The sequence below is a fragment of the Rhinatrema bivittatum genome, chromosome 7 (assembly GCF_901001135.1).
Source record: "Rhinatrema bivittatum chromosome 7, aRhiBiv1.1, whole genome shotgun sequence".
Taxonomy (NCBI): domain Eukaryota; kingdom Metazoa; phylum Chordata; class Amphibia; order Gymnophiona; family Rhinatrematidae; genus Rhinatrema; species Rhinatrema bivittatum.
The window spans coordinates 48662152-48684716 of record NC_042621.1 but is presented as its reverse complement, the minus strand read 5'-3'; positions in this window follow the sequence as shown (position 1 = coordinate 48684716).

The window sequence follows — 22565 nt, the reverse complement described above, 5'->3', positions numbered from 1 at the left end:
TGCAGCAACAAACAGGCACAGGTTTCACATTAAAGAAGTACATTTCATTTCCTTTTTTTTTCTAGTTTCGAAAATAATACTTTGTATGCCTGTGAAGGCCTATAAAAGAAATCAAGAGTTTTTAAAGTTTATAGAGGGGGAAATAAAAATGAGGAGGCTAATAATTTGTCAAAATGAACAGGTCCTCAGAAAAAGATCATTCTCTCCTCAAAAGAGCATTGACAATTATTGGATTATTACACCTACAACTTACTGAGCACGCTAACCTACCATGAGCTGTAGATAAAATAATTTATATGCAGGGTTTCCCTGAGACCCAAAAATTATTCCAAGGGTTCCTGCACAGTGAATATGTTGAGAAAGGCTGAGTTAGTCCAATATAAAGGTATCACCTGATATATATATATATATATATATATATAATTTTTTTTTTGTTAACTTCGATTATCTGGCTAAGTCGGAGGTATTCTGGGGGGTGTTCCAGAGTAGAGTTATGTTAGCTGGCATTCAGCGCTATCCAGCTAATTTTACTCCTGCTGAGGAGCCGGCCTAAAGGTAACTGGATAACTTTCTGGCCAATACAGTACAGTGCGCTCCAACTCTCAAGAAAACCCATGTGAATTGACCTTCTAGGGCTGAGTGAAGAAAATTACCTTTTACATAGCGGCTGTAAGATAGGGGGGAAAACAGATGGCGGCGGCAGCATCAGCAGTAATAATAGGGTTAATAATGCTGCAATAATTTCCAATACACGTGCGCTCATTTTGTTTTCACAGCCATGCTTTTCTCTGTTGGGAGGAGCTGGGCATCTGAGATGCAGGCGATTATGGCCCAGCTTTAGATTTAATCATTTCTAGAGGCTTCAGTGGAACGAAGGCGGCTGAAAGCAGGGACTTCTTTTCCAGAATGTCCCATTTCCCCCCATGTGATCATTCAACAAATAAATTAAATAAATGCAGGTGTTATTGGGTAAGCAAACCACTGATTTTTACCTGCGGTCATCCTGGAAAAGGACATCTATTACAACTCTTTGAAGCCATACAGTCATGGCTGACGTGACATGCAGGAATACGTCTCTTTTGTGCAATACTTTTCGAATTTTCCTAATACTTCTCAAACTTGGTTGGGTCAATTAGTCTCCAAAGTGGTTTTAATGTTTGTTGCAACATTAGTCTAATTTATGCTACCAGAAATTCTTCTTCTTTGGGAATGTGACTTGTACAAATCGGTAAAAGTGCCCATATCAGGGTCTCATTCAATAAAGATTATTTCTATAGGCAGAAAATGGATGTGTAGGGGGGGTAGTACCTTTTGTATACAGCCAGTATATCTCTTCCTCCTGTATGGCAGATCCGTTCCTGCTGGCATGTTTGAGTTAGGCCCTGAATAATTACATTTTATTCATTAGAGTAAGGTCCTTAATTCATCTGTTGCAGTCACTGGGCTTCATGTAAGGAGAATACGACACCCAGCAGCAGAGACGGGAATACTCCTCTGCTCAAGCTGTACATTCATTTTTGTTTGAGCACTGTCAGAAGACACAATCTTCTTTCCTGGCTGGTCAATGTGGTTAAACGTTCAGCTTGAAAGGTACAACAACCAGCAAATTTGCATATTTGCGATGCATAACCTAATCTTACCACATATATTTCCTCAGAGTTTAGACCTAAGTAGTTGGTAAGGTGCATGCATATTTGCATGAAGTAAGAACACAGAGATTGAGAAATGTAGTAACACAGAGAAATATTGTTAGTGACCTTCTTGCTATAGGGATCTGTAAAGAATTCAGTGAATGGCAGAGGCAGAGCTTGATAATGTTGCTATCACAGAGATAAGAACATAAGAAGTTGCCATACTGGGTCAAATCAAGCATTCTGTTTCCAACAGAGGTCAATCTAGGATACAAATACCTGGCAAGTACCCAAACATTAAATAGATCTCATGCTACTAATGCCAGTAATAGCAGTGCCTATTCCTTAAGTCAACTTGATTAATATTATCCCCTAAGTTAACTTGATTAATAGCAGTTTATGGATTTCTCCTCCAGGAACTTATCCAAACCTTTCTTAAACCCAGCACACTAACTGCCCTAACAACATCCTCCAGTAATGAATTCCAGAGCTTAATTTGTGTGTTGAGTGAAAAAGGATTTCTCCGATTTGTTTTAAATGTGCTAATGGCTAACTTCATGGAGTGTCTCCTTCTGTTATCTAAAAGAGTAAATAACCGATTCACATTTACCCATTCTAGTCCTCTCATGATTTTTATAGATCTCTATCATATCCTCCCTCATCTATACTGATGTGATCTACAAACCTCCGACTCAGGTGGAAGAACTGGACAGAAATCTGGTTGAAGACATCCAAAAGGTGAGAATGAAGGAGGAGGTGTTGGCGGGTGATTTTAACCTACTGGATTTAAATTAGACTATCTCACCTGAATAATTGATCAAAAGTGGCTCTCCTCAGATAAATGATAATTGATGGAAAAGGAGCAAAACTGGACCTGCTACTTAAGAATGGAGAAAGTGGTTGTAATGTACAGATAGGCAACCACCTGCGCACCAGTGATCATTAGATGGTTCGGTGTGAGATAATAGCCAGGGCAAAAAGGAATCATACAAAGCTCAAAGTCCTACATTTCAAACATATCAACCTTGGTAAAATGGGGAAGTATCTCAAGGAGGCATTGCTGGGGTGGGAGGAGGCAAGTGAAATCGAAGAATAGTGGGCTAAACTTAGAGCTATAAAGATGCATGGCTGTATAGGGAGAGGAATGGTCAGGAGAAAAATGGAGGTGATCTTGCCCTTGTGTAGGTCCCTGGTGAAACCTCACTTGGAATACTGTGTATGATTCTGGAGAATGTACCTTCAATAGGATATAAACAGGATGGAATTCGGTCCAGAGGGTGGCTACTAAAATGGTCAGTGGTCTTCATTCTAGAGTACATGTATATCTTACAGAAAGGTGAGATATGACAGAGACATTTAAATATCAAAGGTTTCCGTATACAGGAGGTGAGCCTCTTTCAACAGAAAGGAAGCTCTAGAACAAGGGGTCATGGGATGAGGGTGAAAGGAGCGATCTTAGGAAATGTGTTTTTTACAGAGAAGGTAGTGGATGCATGGAACAGTCTTCAAGTGGAGGTGGTGGATGTAAAAATGGTATCTGACTTCAAGAGAGCACAGGATAAATTCAGGGGACCTCTGAAAGAAGGATTGGAATTGTAAGGGCGAAATAAATTGGATGGCTGGGCAGACTAGATGGGCAATATGGTCTTTTTCTGCCGTCATGTTTCTATGTAAATATTTATGTTAAGAAAGGAAATAGAAGTAAGAGGAAAAAAGAGACCAAAACAGTTTTCAAGAAAGAAAAAGCAAGGGCAAAAAGATTAGCATTCAAAATGTACAAGGAATCACTAAGAGCGAACATGGGGAAGACTATTTGGTAAAGCCGAAAGAGTTGGGGAAAGTATTAAGGATGACAAAGGCATGAGCAGAAGAAAAGATAGTTAGAAAGGTAAAGTAGGTGAAAAGACTTTTTTTCAGTCAAAGGAGAAACTTGACGAGTGGAGCACTGCAGGAACTGGTTCTAAGGTCAGCTCTGCACAATATCTTTGTGAGTGATACTGCAGGGGGGTTAGAAGGAAAAGTTGTTCTGTTTTTTTTCAGATTGTTTTGGTTTTTCAGATTATACTAAGTTCTGCAACAAAGTGGATATAGCAGAGGGAGTAGAACAGTATGAGAAATAATTTTAAAAAGATCGAGGGCTAGTCAAGGGCTGAGCAGATAAGCTTCAGTACTAAAAAGTTCAGAAGAATGCAATTGGGGTGCAGAAATCCAAGGGAGTGGTACATGATGGGGGTGAGAGACAATTACAGGATTTGCAAACCAGGAAAGAGGAGTCAGGGTGATGAAATCCTAAGAACATTCTGTTTCCAACAGTGGCCTATCCAGGTTACAAGTACCTGGTTACCCAAATTTTAAATAGATCCCATGCTACTAATGTCAGTAATAAGCAGTGGTTATTCAACTTGACTAATAGTAATTTATGGACTTCTCCTCCAGGAACTTGTCCAAACCTTTTTTAAACCCAGCTAAGCTAACTGCCTTAACCACATCCTCTGGCAATGAATTCGAGAGCTTGTGTGTTGAGAGAAAAATAATTTTCTCTGGTTTGTTTTAAATGTGCTACTTGCTAACTTCATGGAGTGCCACCTAGACCTTCTATTATCTGAAAGAGTAAATAACCGATTCATATCTACCCATTCTAGACCTCTCATGATTTTAAAGACCTCTATCATATCCCCCCTCAGCCGTCTCTTTTCCAAGCTGAACAGCCCTAACCACTTTAGCCTTCCTTCATAGGGCAGCCGTTCCATGCCCCTTTTCATTTTTGTCACTCTTCTCTGTACCTTCTCCAGTGCAACTATATCTTTTTTGAGATGTGGTGACCAGTACTGAACACAAGGTGTGGTCTCTCCATGGAGCGCTACAGAGGCATTATGACTTTCTCTGGGGGGCAGAGGAGAATGTGGGTGGTGGTAAGGAAGAGTGTGTGCTGAGGGGCAAGGGAAAGAGGGTTGTGAGGTGCAGGGGAGGGAAGAGAGTGCCTGGAAAAAGGGCCATCCTGCATACAGAGCAAGCCAGTAACAGGCTCAGCTCGGAGACACTAAACCATCACCAAAATTGCTGTATGAAAGCGAAGAGGGTATATTATGCACTTCATCTAGAGCAGGGCATTTGAGCTGCTTTCTGTTGTAAAAAAATTTGTGGCAGGGACCATTGATTTTAGATGAGGAGATGCCAGCATGTGAGCATCTAGCCAATTATTTTGATGAAAAAATTGAGTGTTTGCGACAGTAGTTAGATCCGGAGTCGGAAGGACTGATGGAAGGAGGCTGGCTGGAGCTTCACCAATACCAGCCCTTGTTCCCCGCGGGTTGAGCCTTGGGTACCAGGGCCAGCTGGGCTTAGGTGGGCCTCTGTATGTCATTGTCGACAGCAGGGTAAAGAGATCAGCCCAGAGATAGCAACTGCAAAGCTGGAGAGTCTGTACTGGACGAGGCGGAGTCCCGGAGACCCGGGCACCAATAGTACCAAAGTCAGACAGGGGGCACTCGAGCAGGAACAGGCTGAAGCCTGAACAGGCCAAGTCCAGGGCGTAGACTATAGGGGCGTCATAGAGCAAGCTGAAGTCAGGGCAGGCGGCAATCCAGGAAAAGTGGCGAGGCAAGGCAGAGGTCTGGGTTAGGAGAAGATCAGTAGCGTGGTCGGACGTAGCAGAGGTCTGGACGGGGAGAAGATCAGTAGTGTGGTCGGACATAGCAGAGGTCTGGATGGGGAGAAGATCAGTAGCGGGGTCGGACGTAGCAGAGGTCTGAACGGGGAGATCAGTAATGTGGTTGGACATAGCAGAGGTCTGGACGAAGAGAAGATCAGTAGCATGGTCGGACGTAGCAGAGGTCTGGATGGGGAGAAGATCAGTAGCGGGGTCGGACGTAGCAGAGGTCTGGACGAGGAGAAGATCAGGGGCATGGTCGGACGTAACAGAAGTCTGGACGAAGAGGAGATCAGTAGCGTGGTCGAACAAAGCAAGGGTCTGGACCAAGGAGTCAATCTGAGGAAGGACAAGGAATCAGGAGTGCAGGAACGAAGAAGACCAGGAACAGGAACACGCAGGGAACAGGAACCAAGAACACAGGAACGGAGAAGGCAATCAGGAACACGAAGACTCACCAGGAGGCAGTGAGGAGCATGGAGACCTGTTGCAAAGGCAACTAACGAAGGCTGGGTCTGGCCTTATATACTGGGCCCCGTGATGTCACTAAAAAAGGGCCTAACAATAGTATATAGTAAACACTCAGAAAAGCTGAAAAACAGAAACTTTCAAAATACTCAAAAATCCAGCTGATATATGGAACTCAAGTGTGACTTGCTTTTTTGCAACCGTCATACATAGCCTCAGAAGAATGATGGCTTATGGTGTCAAGCCCGTGAAACTCTGGGCTTGAATAATCATAGGTTGCTACAAGTGTATTAAGAGCAAATACTGTGTGAATACTACTAATATTTGCACTTATCGGTTTCCACCAGAAGGGCAGGTAATGTATGACATCCTGAAGTGCTCGCTCCAACACTGCAATGTTTCGGAGTGTTCAACTCCTTCCTCAGGGAACTTCAGGGATTACTCTGGTATAACTCTGTGTGGAAAAAACAGTATAAAGAGTTCTACAAAATGCCTACAGGCTAATAATCCAACAAATGGCAAAGGTCTGGAAGTAAAAAACTTACTGTGAGATAATGATTGTGGTCAATAGACAAGCGGTGAAAACCACTGGCTGTGTTCGCTGAAAAAAACAATTAGCGTTCAAAAAGGCTTTCTCATGAAAATAAAAACTGAAATGCATATAAATATGAATGCAGCAACAAATTAACATGCTGATGCATATTACAGTCTCTCAATGGGCTGAGTAATGCCGTCTCTCAATCTTCTTGGTGATGCCAAGGCTGAAAAATGCCGTTGCATTAAAAGGGGCTGGCCAATGGCACGGATACCCTGTCACATGGTAAGGGCAAAGGGGCATCGGCGCCATTTTCTTTTTTTTTTAGAACAGCTGATGCCTGGGAAATCTTTCCCCGAGGCCCCCCTGGATCTCTCCTCTCCCCGAGGACCCCCTGGCTCTCTCCCCGAGGCCCCCCTGGACCATCCAGGTTACGTACACCTGGATCATGTTTTGCCCAAGCAGTGAGTGACATTCAACAACAATCAACATAGAACAGATTCTCGCATCAGTTCCAACACTCATAAGCACCTAGCTGACCTTCTGTTAATAACCTTTACCACCCCCATATTATCACACCAAAATACCACCCTACGATTTCTCAGCCAGGCTTCCCATAGGTGCAACTCAACCATGATCAGGAACAATTCCAAAAAAGCAGTATTCCTTGTAAACCTCCACCGTATCCATTCCTCCAGCCACAGGGACACACACCAAGCCCCTTGGAAATAAACCTCAAATCATTTGCCTCCTGAAGCATCTGAAAACAATTCCAGATCCTGACTGGACACCAAGTCCTTCTGCTACACACAAACACCATTAAACTGTTGCAAAAATACCTGCTACGTGTCCAAGTCCTCCTGCTTTTGGTCACCCTAATATGGTGATAAGCACACCCACCATAGGGATGGACAGTCTCCTCAAAAACACTTCCCATCGGTATAACCTTGCATGCAAAGTTTAGACTGCCCAACAAAGACTGCATTTGCTGCAGGGTCAACTTTTTGCTAAAGTGAGCACCCACCTCCAAGTCTCTCAATTTGTCCACTTTACCTTGGGCAAATGAGACACTATGCCTATCGAGTCCAATTCAGTCCCCAAGAAAACCAAGCAACCACTTGGCCCCTCAGAATTTCCATTTGCAATAGGTATCCCAAAATCTTCAGCCAGCCTCAGAAAACATTGCATAATATCCAGACACGTACTGGAATCCCTAGGCCCAAAAAATAAAAAAATCATCCAAATAATGAACAATGTTAGGTACCCCTGACATTTGCTCAGATACCTAGTGCACAAAGGAACTAAACATTTCAAAATAGGCACAAGAAATGGAACAACCCATGGGCAAACATTTATCAAAATAGAACATCGTGAAAACGAAAACCCAATAAAGGAAAACTGTCTGGATGAATTGGAATAGGCAGACTCGATATCAACTTTGGCCATTAAGGCCCCTTCTCCACATTTAACCACTAACCAAACAGCTGAATCAGACACTGCACACAATTCCTTGGGCACAAAATCGTTAACAGAAAAGACAAATTATGAATAAGCCTACACTTACCCGGCCTAAACTTACCCGGCTTTTTCTTGGGAACCACTGCTAACAGTGACAAAAACAATTTTTCAATAGGATGCTCATTGAAGGGTCCTGCAACTCTCCCTTTTTCCAATTCAGAGTCCAATTTGCCTTTCACGATATCCTGCAACCAGACAACAGACCTATATTTTTTGAAATCAGACCGCTCCACTATGCTTGTGAAAGGAATTCTAAAACCAAACAAAAACCCCCTCCCACAAAAACCTGGCCATCTCCACTTTGGGATAAACCCACAACAAAGGCCTCTATTTCACCCAGAATTGTAGGAGCCTTCTGCATCGCATCATTTCCCCGAACTTCCGGTTGTCGTACCATCCCCACTCCTAGCCCCAGTTCGCTTTGTACATTTACTGGCCGGATGACTGGCTCCACAATTGGAGCACAGATGCTTGAACTTACAATCCGGGAAGTTGTATGTGGATCGGTTGAAACGCCAACACACATCGACAACCTCTGACACAGATCCAGATTTGGCCGCACCGCTAGTTGCAGCTGCTGCCTGAAATGGCCGACTACTAGCTCATGGTCGCAGCCTGCCCACCACCCAGCACTGTCTGAGCAGCTTTGTTAGTCATTTGAGTGAGCCATAAGCTCACCTCCTGCATTCCCCAGGACATAAATTTGTTCTCCATTTTGTCCTGAAAATGCTCATCATAGTTGAGCCAGGCCCAACCTTCATAATCCTTATGTGCTGCCAAAATAGCATCCGCATAAACTAACATCGGCCCCTACTGCAAAGAATCCTGATGTCCAATGACACTGGCTAATCTCAAAAAACAATGTATCCAATTCAAAATAGTCCGGGAGTCTCTCTTCTGAGTTCTTAACAAACGGTCCCTATCCTTTTACTTTTTGCCCTCCTTCCTATTACCTCTCCTACATTGCAACAACTTGAAAATATCAATGTATCTTCTTTTCCGGATTTTGCGTCTCATGAAACGTGGCACATCCTCCCATAACTCTGACAACATCACTAAAGCAGGGGCACCCCTATTCTGAGCCTTGGGTCCTGACTCCTTCTCAGTGGCCGGCACCTCATCACTTGAAGACGAAATGGAACTAGAGGACGACGACGACGACACAGAAGATGATGAACTGGATGAAGGGGAACGGCCTTGTCGACACCTATGTTTCGACCGCCCCCCTCTTTCGCTCCTTCCTTAGCCCCTTCTCAGCAACCCTCTGTTCAACTTGATCCCACAAGGGGTGGGGGAGGGAGGGGACAATAATCAGACTGTGTTTATACACAAGTAAACACATGTATAACCATCTAAAAATGTCTGATTGTTGCCGCCATATCTTTAGTTTCTACTTTAAAATTGATGTCTATTTAGATAACTCATGGAGTTTCGGTGATCTGAAATGTACTGGAAAAAAATGGTACTTTGAGGGGTAGATTTTCTAAATTTGCGCGATCACGTACTTTTGTTCGCACAGCAGGCGCAAACAAAAGTACGCTGGATTTTATAAGATACACGCGTAGCCGCGCGTATCTTATAAAATCCGGGGTCGGTGCGCGCAAGGGGGTGCACATTTGTGCAATCTGCGCGTGCCGAGCCCAGCGTAAAAGCAGACGTAAATCTGCGTGTGCCAGCGGGCTGCTGGCGCGCCATTACCCGACCCCGCAACGCCACGTCACACCCCCGAAATGCCGCGTCATTTTAGACGCGCCCCCGACACGCCCCGACACGCCCCTTTTAGAAAGCCCTGGGACTTACGCACATCCCGGGGCTCTGTGCGCGCCGGCGGCCTATGCAAAATAGGCGCGCCGGCGCGCGAGGGCCTTGCGCGCGTAAATCCGGCCGGATTTACACGCACAGGGCATTTAAAATCCTCCCCTGAATGAATGATCCTTTGGGGCACTAGAGTGCTTCAAGCTCGGCATATTATCTAACCTGATTTTTTTTAAATTGTGCTTCCTTGATAAAAATCTGAAGATTTTAGCTTTGCTTAGTATTGAAGTCTAACAATGTAATTATGAGAACACAATGAGTTCTTTCTTGGCATGGCGGCACCTCTGGACATTTGGTTTCACAAAACATTTGAACTATTTGGGAAAAGTACTAGCTTGTATAGTAAGTTATTCAGAATGTGCGATAAAAAATGTTTTCTTAACCAGAAAAATGGATTTACATTCTTGTGTTATGAAAATCTAAACAGAATGCAAAACAAAACAAAAACACAAAACACCCAGACTTGTCTTAGCTGGACCATTATTCTAGGGTCAAATCCTTCAGCAATGCTTTTTTGAAGCTGCAGTTGTTTTTGTGTTTTGGATTTTTTTTGCTTTACATTTTTATTCTTTCCTGTGTTCCTGTGCTTTTTTTAGCCTATGGTAATGCAAGTCTGTCTCCGCTCCTCGTCCTGCTCTTTCCTTCACCGTTTGTGTCGCAGATTTTATCCTCTCGTAACTGTCTGCTGTGATGTGATGTGATGAATGATCCCCTCCAGCCTATGGTTTCTCCCTTTTCTCTACTGTCAAGATCTTTTTTCTTCACTTATTTTCCCTCATTCTTTTGTTCTCGTTTATCAGGTAAGTCTAACTCATGCTGGATAAAGGGGTACCGTCATACTTGATAATAGGGAAAGGTGAAAACCTCTAAATGTTATTATCCCAATATTCTTTACACCCATTTACTTATATCTTTCATTTCTATTAGATTTTCGGCCAGCTTTTGTTTAGCTTCTTAATGAAAATGTGAAAGTTTTTGGCATAGTTCCCATATTACCTTAAGTCACTGAGGATAGTCTGAGCCCATTCATGGTTTTGGCCCCAGTGAACTTATGAATTTACATTGCCACTTTCTCTAAGGTAACCAAGAACAAGACTAGGATTGGCTCAGCCTGTCCCTGATAACCAGGAGTCATCTCGTAAGCAGGGATGGATTTAGGATTTTGCCGCCTCTAGGCACGTTTGGTGTTTTCACCCTGTAACAGGCCCATCTTTTTTAAGGGTCTGTTACAGGATAGCAGAGGGCTGTTTTCTGCTGAATGATATTCAGCAAAGCTGGAAAGTAGCAAATTTTAGCTGGCCTGCTGCTCTTAAATGTTTTCCGCCCTAGGCACAGATGTAATGGTTGCCTATTGATAAATCCAGGGCTGCTTGTAAGCTTAGTATAATCCTTGGGTAAAGTGGTATGTCCCACTATTACTCTGCCCCTAGTGACAGCCCAGTATGTGGGTGATCTAGATATGCCCTGCAAACCTTGCAGGATCAGAATGAGCAGAAGAAATTAAGAGGAGCTAATCCTCAGAAAAGAAAAGGAGAAGTAGCTGTGAAGACAGAGGGCATAATAGAGTAAACAGCTGTCAAGAAAAGGTACTGGAGGATTCAAACTGGCACAACCAGAAGATGAATGTTTGGAGTCTTAGCAACAGAAACCAACAGTGAACTGAAAGTAAATAGAGCCAAGAGCCATAAGAGATCAGGAAAGGAGAGAATGGCTACTCCCCCAGGGACTTCATAGGCCAAAGTCAGGCTAAAAGGGGGTTTCTGGGAACAGGAAGTTGTTCACAACTCTTGTGTAGACCTCTGTTCTATGATTCAATTTTCCACTGCATTTTCAAGTTCCTCTTCTAGCTTCAGTCTTGCGTAGTTCTGGTTCTTGATCCAAGCTCCAGCTATAGTTTCAAATTCCAGTTTCTGCCTTGCTTCCAGCCTGCCAAGTTCCAAGCTCCAGCTCCAGCTCCAATTCCTATTCTCAGTCTTGAACCCAAGATGTAAATCCTGTCCTTGCTTTAGTCTCTGCTCCAACCTGCAGATTCAGTCTGTAGATCCAGTTGCCCCTTCAGCCCTGTTCCTGCTTCCGGTTCACATGCTGAGTACTGACTCTAGTTCCTGCTCCCAGGATCAAGCTCCAGTTCCACATTCCATCTCAGACTCCAATTTTCAAATCCAGCTTCAAGTTGCAGTTCCAGTTGCATGTTTCAGTCGAGAATCCATTTCCATTTCCAACTCCAAGTTCCCATTCCAGCTTGCCATCCTGGGTGAGACCAAGGGTCCATCAAGCCCAGTATCCTATTTCCAACAATGGCCAAGCCAGGTCAGGATCCCAAGGTATGATAGATTCCAAGCTGCTTATCCCACAAATAAGCAATGGATTTCTACAACTCTCCCTTAATAATTGTTAATGGACTTTTCCTCCAGGAACTTGTCCAAACCTTTTTTAAACACAGCTATACTAATAGCTTTCACCACATCCTCTGGCAATGAATTCCAGAGCTTAATTATGCGTTGAGTAAAAAAAATATTTTTCTTATTAGTTTTAAATGTACTACTCAGTAACTTCATTGTGTAAACAACTGATTAATGTTTACTCATTCCATTCCACTCATTATTTTATAGACCTCTATCATATCTCCCCTCTGCCATCTCTTCTCCAAGTTGAAGAATCCTAACCTCTTTAGCCTTTCTTCATAGGGGAATCATTCCATGCCCTTTATCATCTTGTCTGTCCTTCTTTGTTCCTTTTCTAATTCTGTTATTACTTTCTTGAGATGTGGTGGCCAGAATTGAACATAAAACTCAAGATGAGGTCACACCATGGAGCGATACAGAGGCATTATGATATTCTCTGGTTTATTCTCCATTCCTTCCCTAATAATCCCTAGCATTCTATTTGCTTTCTTGGATGCTGCTTAACACTGTGCAGAAGATTTCAAAGTATGTTCACTGATGACACCTAGATCCTTTTCCTGAGTGGTGACTCTTAATGTGGAACCTTGCAGTTTGTAACTATAATTTGGTTTTTTCTTCCCTAAGTGTATCACTTTGCACTTGTCTATATTAAATTTAATTTGCCATTTGTATGTCCGGTCTCCCAGTTTCGCAATGTCCTCTTGCAATTTCTCACAATTCTCTTGTAATTTGACTACTGAATAATTTTGTGTCATCAGCAAATTTGATCACCTCACTTGTTCCTATTTCTAGGTCATTTATAAATATATTAAAAAACAGTGGTCCCAGAACAGATTCTACTATTCACCTTTTTCCATTGGGAAAATTTACCATTTAGCCCTACTCTGTTTTTTTACCTTTTAACCAGTTGGCAGTCCACAATAGGATACTTCCACCTATCCCGTGACTTTTTAATTTTCTAAGAAGCCTCTCATGAGGTACTTTGTCAAGTGCTTTCTGGAAATCCAGATAGAATATATCAACTGGCTCAACTTTCTCCACATGTTTATTTAAGCCTTTAAAAAGTGTATCAAATTTGCGAGGCAAGACTTCCCTTGGCTAAATCCATGTTGGTTTTGTCCCATTAAACTATGCCTATCTCTATGTTCAGCATCTACCCCTGCTTCATCCTCAAACTTCTTCTGTAAGTACCAGCATGGCTAGGGAACACAAATGTTTGCTTTGAGCTTTGTTCCATCCAGAGCACATACCTGGAAGACCCAAGTATAGCCCCGGTCACAGAAAACATGCAGAGGCAAATCATCGTGCTGATTGTGGAAACCATACATCGCAGTAGCAGTCCCTTCAGCTACAGGTTTTCTACCCTAGTTTAAGCAAATAGACCCATAACCTTGCCTTTTAGGGATGTGAATCGTTTTAGGACGATTAAAATTATCGTCCGATAATTTTAATATCGTCTTAAACCGTTATGGAACACAATACAATAGAGATTCTAACGATTTATCGTTATAAATCGTTAGAATCGTGAGCCGGCACACTAAAACCCCCTAAAACCCACCCCCGACCCTTTAAATTAAATCCCCCACCCTCCCGAACCCCCCCCCAAATGAGTTAAATAACCTGCGGGTCCAGCGGCGGTCCGGAATCGTTTTCGTACGGAAAATGGCGCCGGCCATACGCGTATGGCCGGCGCCATTTTCCATACGGAAAATGGCGCCGGCAGGAGATCGACTGCAGGAGGTCGTTCAGCGAGGCGCCGGAACCCCCGCTGAACGACCTCCTGCAGTCGATCTCCTGCCGGCGCCATTTTCCGTACGAAAACGATTCGCGGCGGGAAATCGCTCCCTGACCCCCGCTGGACCTCCAGGAACTTTTGGCCAGCTTGTGGGGGCCTCCTGACCCCCACGAGACTTGCCAAAAGTCCAGTGGGGGTCCGGAAGGACCTCCTGCCGTCCAATCGTGTTCGTCTATGGCCGCCGCCATTTTTCGGCGCCATTTTGGAAAATGGCGCCGGCTGAAGACAACAAGATTCAGGAGCAGGAGCCCGTTCCGGACCGCTGCCGTTCCGGACCGCCGCTGGACCCGCAGGTTATTTAACTCATTTGGGGGGGGTTCGGGAGGGTGGGGGATTTAATTTAAAGGGTCGGGGGTGGGTTTTAGGGGGTTTTAATGTGCCGGTTTTGCGATTTTTAGATTTTTCACGATTTTTCACGATATTTTACCCCCCCAAACGGCAACAATACGATTCCCTCCCCCTCCCAGCCGAAATCGATCGTTAAGACGATCGAGGACACGATTCACATCCCTATTGCCTTTACCCAAACACCTGAATGGACATCAGGAACTGTTTTGGGGTTCTGTGACTCAATACTTGTTACATTTATTGTTTATATCCTAAACTATGCCAGTCTTGAACTGGGCCTCCCCACTTCTGGAGCCTGAAAGTTCTTTGTTGGGAAGCTAGGAAGTGTTTGCTAGAATCTGTGGTGATTTGCACCTTGTCCATACTGCAGAACTGGCTTTCCAGTGCTTTAGACAAGGGACCAGGTCAGTCTTTATTCACACCTCCTGTTTCATGAATTAATTACTGGTGCCGAGTGGTTTGACCCCCACTCAGTGGTACCAGTTCTGAAGAGGATTCGGAGATGATAAAAATGACGTCCCAAATAGACCCTCACAAGAAATTCATGTATCTGTATTTACAGCCACCTATTTGCCAGACATCCCATGAGACCCTCTATCCAGAGCCGATGCAGGTATCCATGGGGTGGTCTTGGCTTAACAATAAAGAGAGAGTGGGAAGCACCAAAACCGTTCTTATTTTTTGGAGAAGCTGGACATTGTCCTCCTGGGTGCCCCCAGAATCAGCCAGTGGGAAAGAAGTTGGCCGAGTCCGGAAGGAAGGGACTGGATTGGACACCCAGGAAAATAAATCCCCAAAAACAACTGTACTCCTTTATGGACTTTTGGAACAAGGTCCATGGAGGACTCAACATTAATCTAGCCCTTCTAGTGAGACTTCACTGTCCAGTCAGGCTTGCCCAGATCAGTAGACTATGATTGAATAAGTTGCCAGCACCAATTTTAGAGAGCTGAACTTTGCCAAAGGTTTACAGCTCCTACCTCAGCAGGTGGGAATGATTGATGTATTCCTCCTGAAGTCAGGTCCCGCGGCTCAAGAAATCCTTCTCCTAGAAGTGAGCCTGGGGAACTCATCTAGGCTCCTCACCTGCCCATCATTTTGGGGCTTCAATGGATGGGAAAGCACAACCACCATATTGATTAGGCTAATGGGAAGGTCATCTTCTCCCCCTCATCTCTGTGTGTGTCCCACTGCCTCTGGGCAACCAAAGAGTAGTTCCCCATAAACACTGTGGTTACCCCTACAAGTCTGGAACTACCAGCTTTTGTGCTTGAAAGTATGAGGCATACCTACACGTCTTTAAGAACCACAATACTGACCATCTTCCCCTACAGTAAGAATATGATTGCACAATTGACCTGATTCTAGACTACAGAATACTTTATGATCACTTTTTATCTATGTCTGAACCTGAGGTGACTGCCCTATGGGAGTACCTACAGGAGAAATGTCATACAAAGGTCAGTTTCACCAGCTGGATCCTCAGTACCCTTTGTAAAAAAAGAAAGATGGAAGTATACATTTGTGTGTGGACAGCTGAGCCCTGAATCAAATCATTGTCCAGAACCTGTACCCATTGTCTTTGACTCCCATGCTCCTTAATTGAGTTACAACTGCCTATATCTTTTCCATGTTGGATATATAGGATCCTATGACTTAGTGTAAATTCATGACTGAGGTAAATGGAAAATCACCTTTCAAACTCAGTTTGGGCACTTTTAGTACTATGTTATGTTCTTTGACATTACTAATGTACCTACTACCTTCCAGAAGTTCATCAATGATGTATTCCAAGATGTCCTAGACCATGTAGTAGTCTATTTAGACAATATCTCGTCTATTTGGAGACAGTGGAACTTTATGATCAGCATGTAACTTTACTACTGGAGAGACACTTAGAACATGGACTGTAGGAAACATTTTTAAAAAGTGCCTATTTATATTAACAGGAGAAGGAACTCCATGGTTATATCCTATCTTCCCAAGGGGATAAAAATGGATCCCAGGAAGATGCCATTGGGATATGCCTCAAAGCATTCAATCATTGTGTTTCATAGGCTTCAAAACTTTAATTGTCAATCCAACTTTTTCTAGAATAGGGCTCACACCTTTGACTTCCTTGTTATGGAAACCTGAAAAGTTTCAATGGACTCCTGAGGTGCAGCAGGCCTTTGAGCTCCAATGCTTCCCTTCATAGTGGTGATGGACACCGAGGATGTGACCCTCAGAATAGTATTTTCTCAGCAGCAAGGGCCTCACCAAGATCTGCATCCCTGTGCCTGTTTATGTAGGAAGCTGTAACCCGATGAGTGTTTATGCAGGAAGCTGTAACCCGATGAGTGGACAGATACCTGGACAGTGAATTTCTGGCCATCAAGGTGGCATTTCAGGAGCAGAGACATTTGCAAGCATCTCCTCACCCTGTAACCTTACACATGCCAAGTTACACGTGTATATGTTGACTTATGCACACTTGAAAATTGGGCTCCCTATTGTACAGTATATGGACTCTGTGTGTTTGAAAATTGCCTTATAAAATTTAGGGGGCAGGGACAGGGTTAGGTTGCATACTGAAGGCCCCACACATGTCTTGTACATTTGCACTGCCAGCTCACATTTTTAAAGAGAAATTGTCCTAGGAAGGGAGAAAATGTACTTATAGTACCATGGGAAAGCAAGCCCATGGTACTATAATATGGACCCCTCCTTATCCCTTCATTTTTATGACTTGACCAGTCTCAAGAAGACTTACCATCTGTGTTCATTGTTTTCCAGAATCCTTTTCACCATCTTTAAAAAGAACTGGCTTTCCAGTGGATGGAAAAAAGAAAAGGTAATCTATTTGAAATGTCTGAAAAGTCTGTACATTGCTATTTATACAACGCCTCTCTCTCTCTCTCTCTCTCTCTCTCTCTCTCTCTTGTCATACAGGAGAGTCTCAGAGCTCAAGGAGTTCCACAGGGAGAGAGGAGCCAGGCGTGCTGTGTATGTATGTATGAAGCACAAGTCCTTAGATGTGTTTTTAAAGGCTTCTCTGTTGTGTGTGCCAAACCATTTGGCACAAAATCAACCACCTCTGAATGTGGGAGTGCACTTTGCCTATGGGCAAGGATGGGAATGGCCTCCCTACTTTGTGATTTATCAGCACAACCAGCTATGCCACAATTCCAGTAAGTCAAGTTGCTCTGCAGGTACCGATTGAAAAGGAAGTCTCAATTTTAAAGGAACAATCAACCAAGTGTTTTGCATTTTGGGATGTGCAGGCTTCTTTAAAAAATCCACAGGTTCGTTGGACTGGCTCAATGAACCTCTTATCAAGGAAGATGCCCTTTGCTGGCAAAATCCATAGCAGTGTTGCAGAAATCCAATGTGGATCTGAGCAAAACCAGTGCAGAAATGCAAACAGATCTGACTCAGATTTCCACCGGTCCGTATTGGATCTCCCCAAAATCTGATGAGCTGAGTGGGGAGAGAAAAGTGAGATGGATTTGCTCAGCCAAGCTTGGGCAAATTTTGTCAGACCTGAAGCAGATCCTTCTCTTTCAGATTCTGGAATGTTTGCACATCCTTAATTTGCATAATCACTACTGTGTCATATTGTACTCCTCAATTTTCCCCTTTAAAGAGAACTGAACACGCATATATATATATATATATATATATATATATATATATATATATATATATATATATAATTTTTCATGGAGGTTATAGAGTGATAAAAATAGTCATTCCAATTTTTTATAGTGCTTTGCATTAAAACAAGACCCAAATGCCCTTTAGAGTTGTCGTATTTCAGACACTTGCATACAGTCACCTCTGTAGCAGATGGCCTGACGGCACATTTTCTGGCTACCAGAGAAAGTTTCCAAAGGAATCAGTTATGGGACTTACAGTCCATTCATCCTGTTATCCCTGGGATGCCTAGAAATCTAACAAGCACTCATTTCTGTAAAAAGCAATCACATCACTATAGAGCCATCATGATAAATGTATTTCATTTTATTTGCTAAACCTCATTGTGCTATAAAACCTACTGGAGCACAGTATCAGGATTACTTTATAAGTACACTGTTGAATTATTTGGAAACCTTGCCAAGCCACCAGATTTTTATTGGATCTTATTCTAATGCAGGAAGTATACTTGGTTTTACCACATATGGTAAAATGTACAATATTCCAGGTATTAACAAAAATAAAGAAATTATAATAATTCAAGGTTTTAATAAAGAGAAGAGCATATCCCACAGTAACATCTACAGTAAGTCAAGCTTACATTTGTTGCATGCAAAGATATGATACTGCTTTCATCTGACGGAAAATGGAAGCCCTTGCGACTGGAAATTCCCATGTCACCTGGGAATTCGTACAATGCCTCACTTTAAAAACAGTACAAGTAGATATAAAAATGAATTCAGCTGAATGTATTGGTGTACATGTTGTACATGGTGTACATGTTCCTGCTCAGCTGTAGGTTGTGATAGCTTGTAAAGTAGTAAGTACCGATTAAGAAAGAAAACTTGTTATAAATGACCTTTCAAAATTGTGACATCAGAACAAGGGGCCTGTATGGTCTTGAGAGCTCATATGGGACATCTATTTTGTTGGTCCGGTGAAAGATATTACAACCTATTCTGGTTTTCTCCAAGACCGATATGGTTACTAGATCTCTAAGCTAAGGTTCCTACTAGAAATTTCCAGTCTATGCATAAAATCCAATGAGAAGTGCTCCTGTGTACAGAAAGGAAGAGAGAGAGAGACTTAAGAATTGAAATACTTGATGTGAATTTCCAGTTTCCCAAAATGCATAGCGTAATTTCTGAAACTAAGCTATAACTACTAATGAACATTTTAAAATAATGAATAATGCATAGTTTGCACAAGGATGCATGTTAAGTGACTAGTATTAGAAGAACAATATTTTACTATGAGTAATTTTATGCAAAGAAGTTCCATACATCCTATATTGAAGGGATAGGCCTGACAACAGAAACGATGAAAGGAAATGCATGCAGTGGTCAGATAATTCAAGATATTCTCGTCCCATCCCCAACTACCGTATAAAATGTGCATAAAAGCCATGTATCTCCAGCGGATTACAATGCAGGGGAAAGAAGATAGTTAATGATCAACTCAAAATTATAGCAGCATGCAGAAAAACACATCCACGTTTCTCAAACTGTAATCGAATCAAAAATAAGGTGCTGTACACAGCGAAGATCAATTACAAAACTGAAAATGTTACTTTAACAAAAAGCCAGAGGCAAACTGAACCGTGTTATCAGACACTTTAAAGTCTTCCGTAGATTAGCTTTTCCAGACTGGGATCAGCCGGTGCTTAACACCTCTTAGCTGGTAGTAAAGGTGCGGCCTCTGGTTTTCAGTTGTGGAAATATGAAATCGGGCCCCAGCCCTTCAGACGGTCTTTGTGCTGCTCACTGCTTCCTGTTGTTGGTTGTTTGCTTTACAAACATGATTAGGGCTTTGAGTTGCATGGAAGACTTTAGCCCCCTGTAATTGGTGGCCTGGCACTACGTGTCTGGTTCGAGTTCAGGAGCTCAGGATCTGCAGGCCCCAAATAAACTGGTGTATGCTTTATCACGTCAAATATATTTCAGAATGTTTTGGTTTTTTTTTTAATTGTGTTTCAGTTTATCACTTTCTCTTCTTTTCCCTGCCTGACTCTTTTAACAGTCTAACCCTGACATCTTGCAACCAAACCTGCAGAAGAATGCCCAGCGTAAATGACAAGATTTCAGAGTCTGAAAATGTCATGGTCGTGTACACACACACAGCGCTAGGAAGATGCACTCCAGGGGACTACACAAAATTTACGAAGGCATTCGTTCCATTGTGTGTGTGTGTGTGTGTGCGTGTGTCCCCGATCTTCTTCTAGTCCTTCCTTTGCCCCCCCCCATCCCTACCCAAATGTCAGTCCTTTGTCTGCGCCTCCCCTGTGACCCACCTTTCCCTGGGTGCCACCTCATCAGGCTTCGATCAGCCCCCTCAGTTCCCCCCCCAGCAGCAAATCCCACTTGGCTTCAGTCATCTTCCCCTCAGGCTCAATTTGCCCCTTCCCTCAACCTTAATGGTTGCCTTCCCCCTCCAACTCTCGGTCTCCCCCCTCTGCAGCTCCTTCCTCTCTCTCTCTCAGTAGAATGAGTGGACAGCCTCCCCTCCCTCAACCTCAGCAGCTCCCCCCCCCCCTCTCTCTCTTCAGCCTCAACAGTCTCCCAACCTCAGCCTCCCTGTTTTGGGGGAAAAGGAAGAGAGAGAAGCTCCTTTCAACCATTCGAGCAAAACCAAACTTGAAGCTTTGAGCCACTGGCTGGCCCTGCGTTTGCCTAATTGCTTAGGCACAGAATTGTGGAATTAAGTGGAAATAAGAGTCACCAAACAAGCTGTAAGTGATACTTTTCCATTGATCTGACTAAATACATTTGGGGCAAGCTTTTGAGAGTTATCCTCTCTTCATCAGGTCAGTGAAGAAACAGCGCAACTACACTGGCTTGAAATAGTACAGATTCATCTTAGATCTCAGGTTGTCTGCATGTCCATTATAGCTCAGATCAGCTCAGAAAAAGGATGGGGAGAGGAAGGGGAATGACAGAGGTGAAAGACTAAAGCTAACCATGAGCATATTTCTTTCAACGAGCATGTTGTGAGACTTTTATTAACTTTATTGTAACTTGGCTGTGGATTTTTTATTTTTACTGTGTAATTGTAATTATGCATGTTTTTTGTAAGCCGCTCAGGACTTGTGCATAAACTGGATATAAATACCGACACTAACCACAAGCATTTGAAAAGGCCCATATCTGATCATGGGTGAGAAAGCCACTGTCCTTATTGGGCATAAGCTTGAAAGCATTTGATCATCCTAATTTCAATCATTTTCTGTTCTTATTTACTCCTAAACTTCCCTTTAAAGGATCCTGATTATGAGGTCATTAAGGGAATGATCTTCCTTTCTGAAGTGCTCACCTCCTGAGCTGTCATTCTGTGTTTCTCTTTGTGCTACGTGGATGAAGGCTGATTCCTGTCCTTAATTTAACCAGCATAGCCTCCTCCTTCAGATTTTTTGCATTTGATCCTTGCACACAATATTGATGGAGGAGCATGACTGTTGTAAGAACATTTTATTCGGGCTGATACAGTACAGAAAGGGGCCGAAAACGCGCTTCCAACCCCCCGAACCTAATAGTGCCCGCAACATGCAAATGCATGTTGATGGCCGTATTAGGTATTCCCGCGCGATTCAGAAAACAAAATGTGCAGCCAAGCCGCACATTTTGCTTTCAGAAATTAGCGCCTACCTTTGGGTAGGCGCTAATTTCTTTGGGCACTGGGAAAGTGCACAGAAAAGCAGTAAAAACTGCTTTTCTGTGCACCCTCCGACTTAATATCATGGCGATATTAAGTCGGATGTCCTGAAAGTTTCCAAAAGTAAAAAAAATAAATAAATAAATTTGAAGTTGGCCGGTGGCTGTCGGGTCGAAAACCGGACGCTCAATTTTGCCGGCATCCGGTTTCCAAGCCCGTGGCTGTCAGCGGGCTCATGAACTGACGCCGGCAAAATTGAGCGTCAGCTGTCAAACCTGCTGACATCCGCCGCTCCGGGCCAAAAGGAGGCGCTAGGGATGCGCTAGTGTCCCTAGCGCCTCCTTTTGCCAGTTTTTACCGCGGGGCCTCATTTGAATAGAGAATCGCGCACACAGGAGAGTGGCCTGTGCGCGCGCCGGGAGAGCAGGCTTTCGCCCGCTCTCCCGCGGACTTTACTGTCTCGGCCTGATAGTGAATCTCTTTCCTATGTGGGAAGCTGTTCAGACCTTACAGTACCGGATTGTAATCTGCTCTGAAGTGCCTGAGAAAAGAATATCAATAAAATAAATAAATAAAGGAAGATCATTCCCTTAACGAGGGTACTTAAAGGGAACTTTAGGAGTAAACATTTGAAATTAGGATGATCAAACACAGTAAAAACATTGGCTTTTCTTGCCTGTTATCAGATAAAGGCCCTTTCAGCTGTAAAGATGCACTGTCTCATCACCTCTGACAGCTCCCCTTCCCTTTACTCAGCTGTAATGGCACATGCAGGTGGCCCGGGACCTAGATGGCGCTGTACTCTTTAAACCCGGTACAACTGCACTGTTTCTTCACTGACCTGAAGAAAGGATAACTCTCACAAGCTTCTCAAAGATGCATTAGTAGCTCGATAAAAGGAAATCCCCTACTTTTTGTTTGCCGACTCTTAATTCCTAATTGCTTGGCAAACGATTTGAAAGCTGACTGGTCTGCGAGAGACTTTATTTTATTTTTATTTATTTATATATTTATAGTCTGCTTTTCGGCACTTCAATATGTACAACCAAGCGGATTAAATACAGATAATATGGGTACT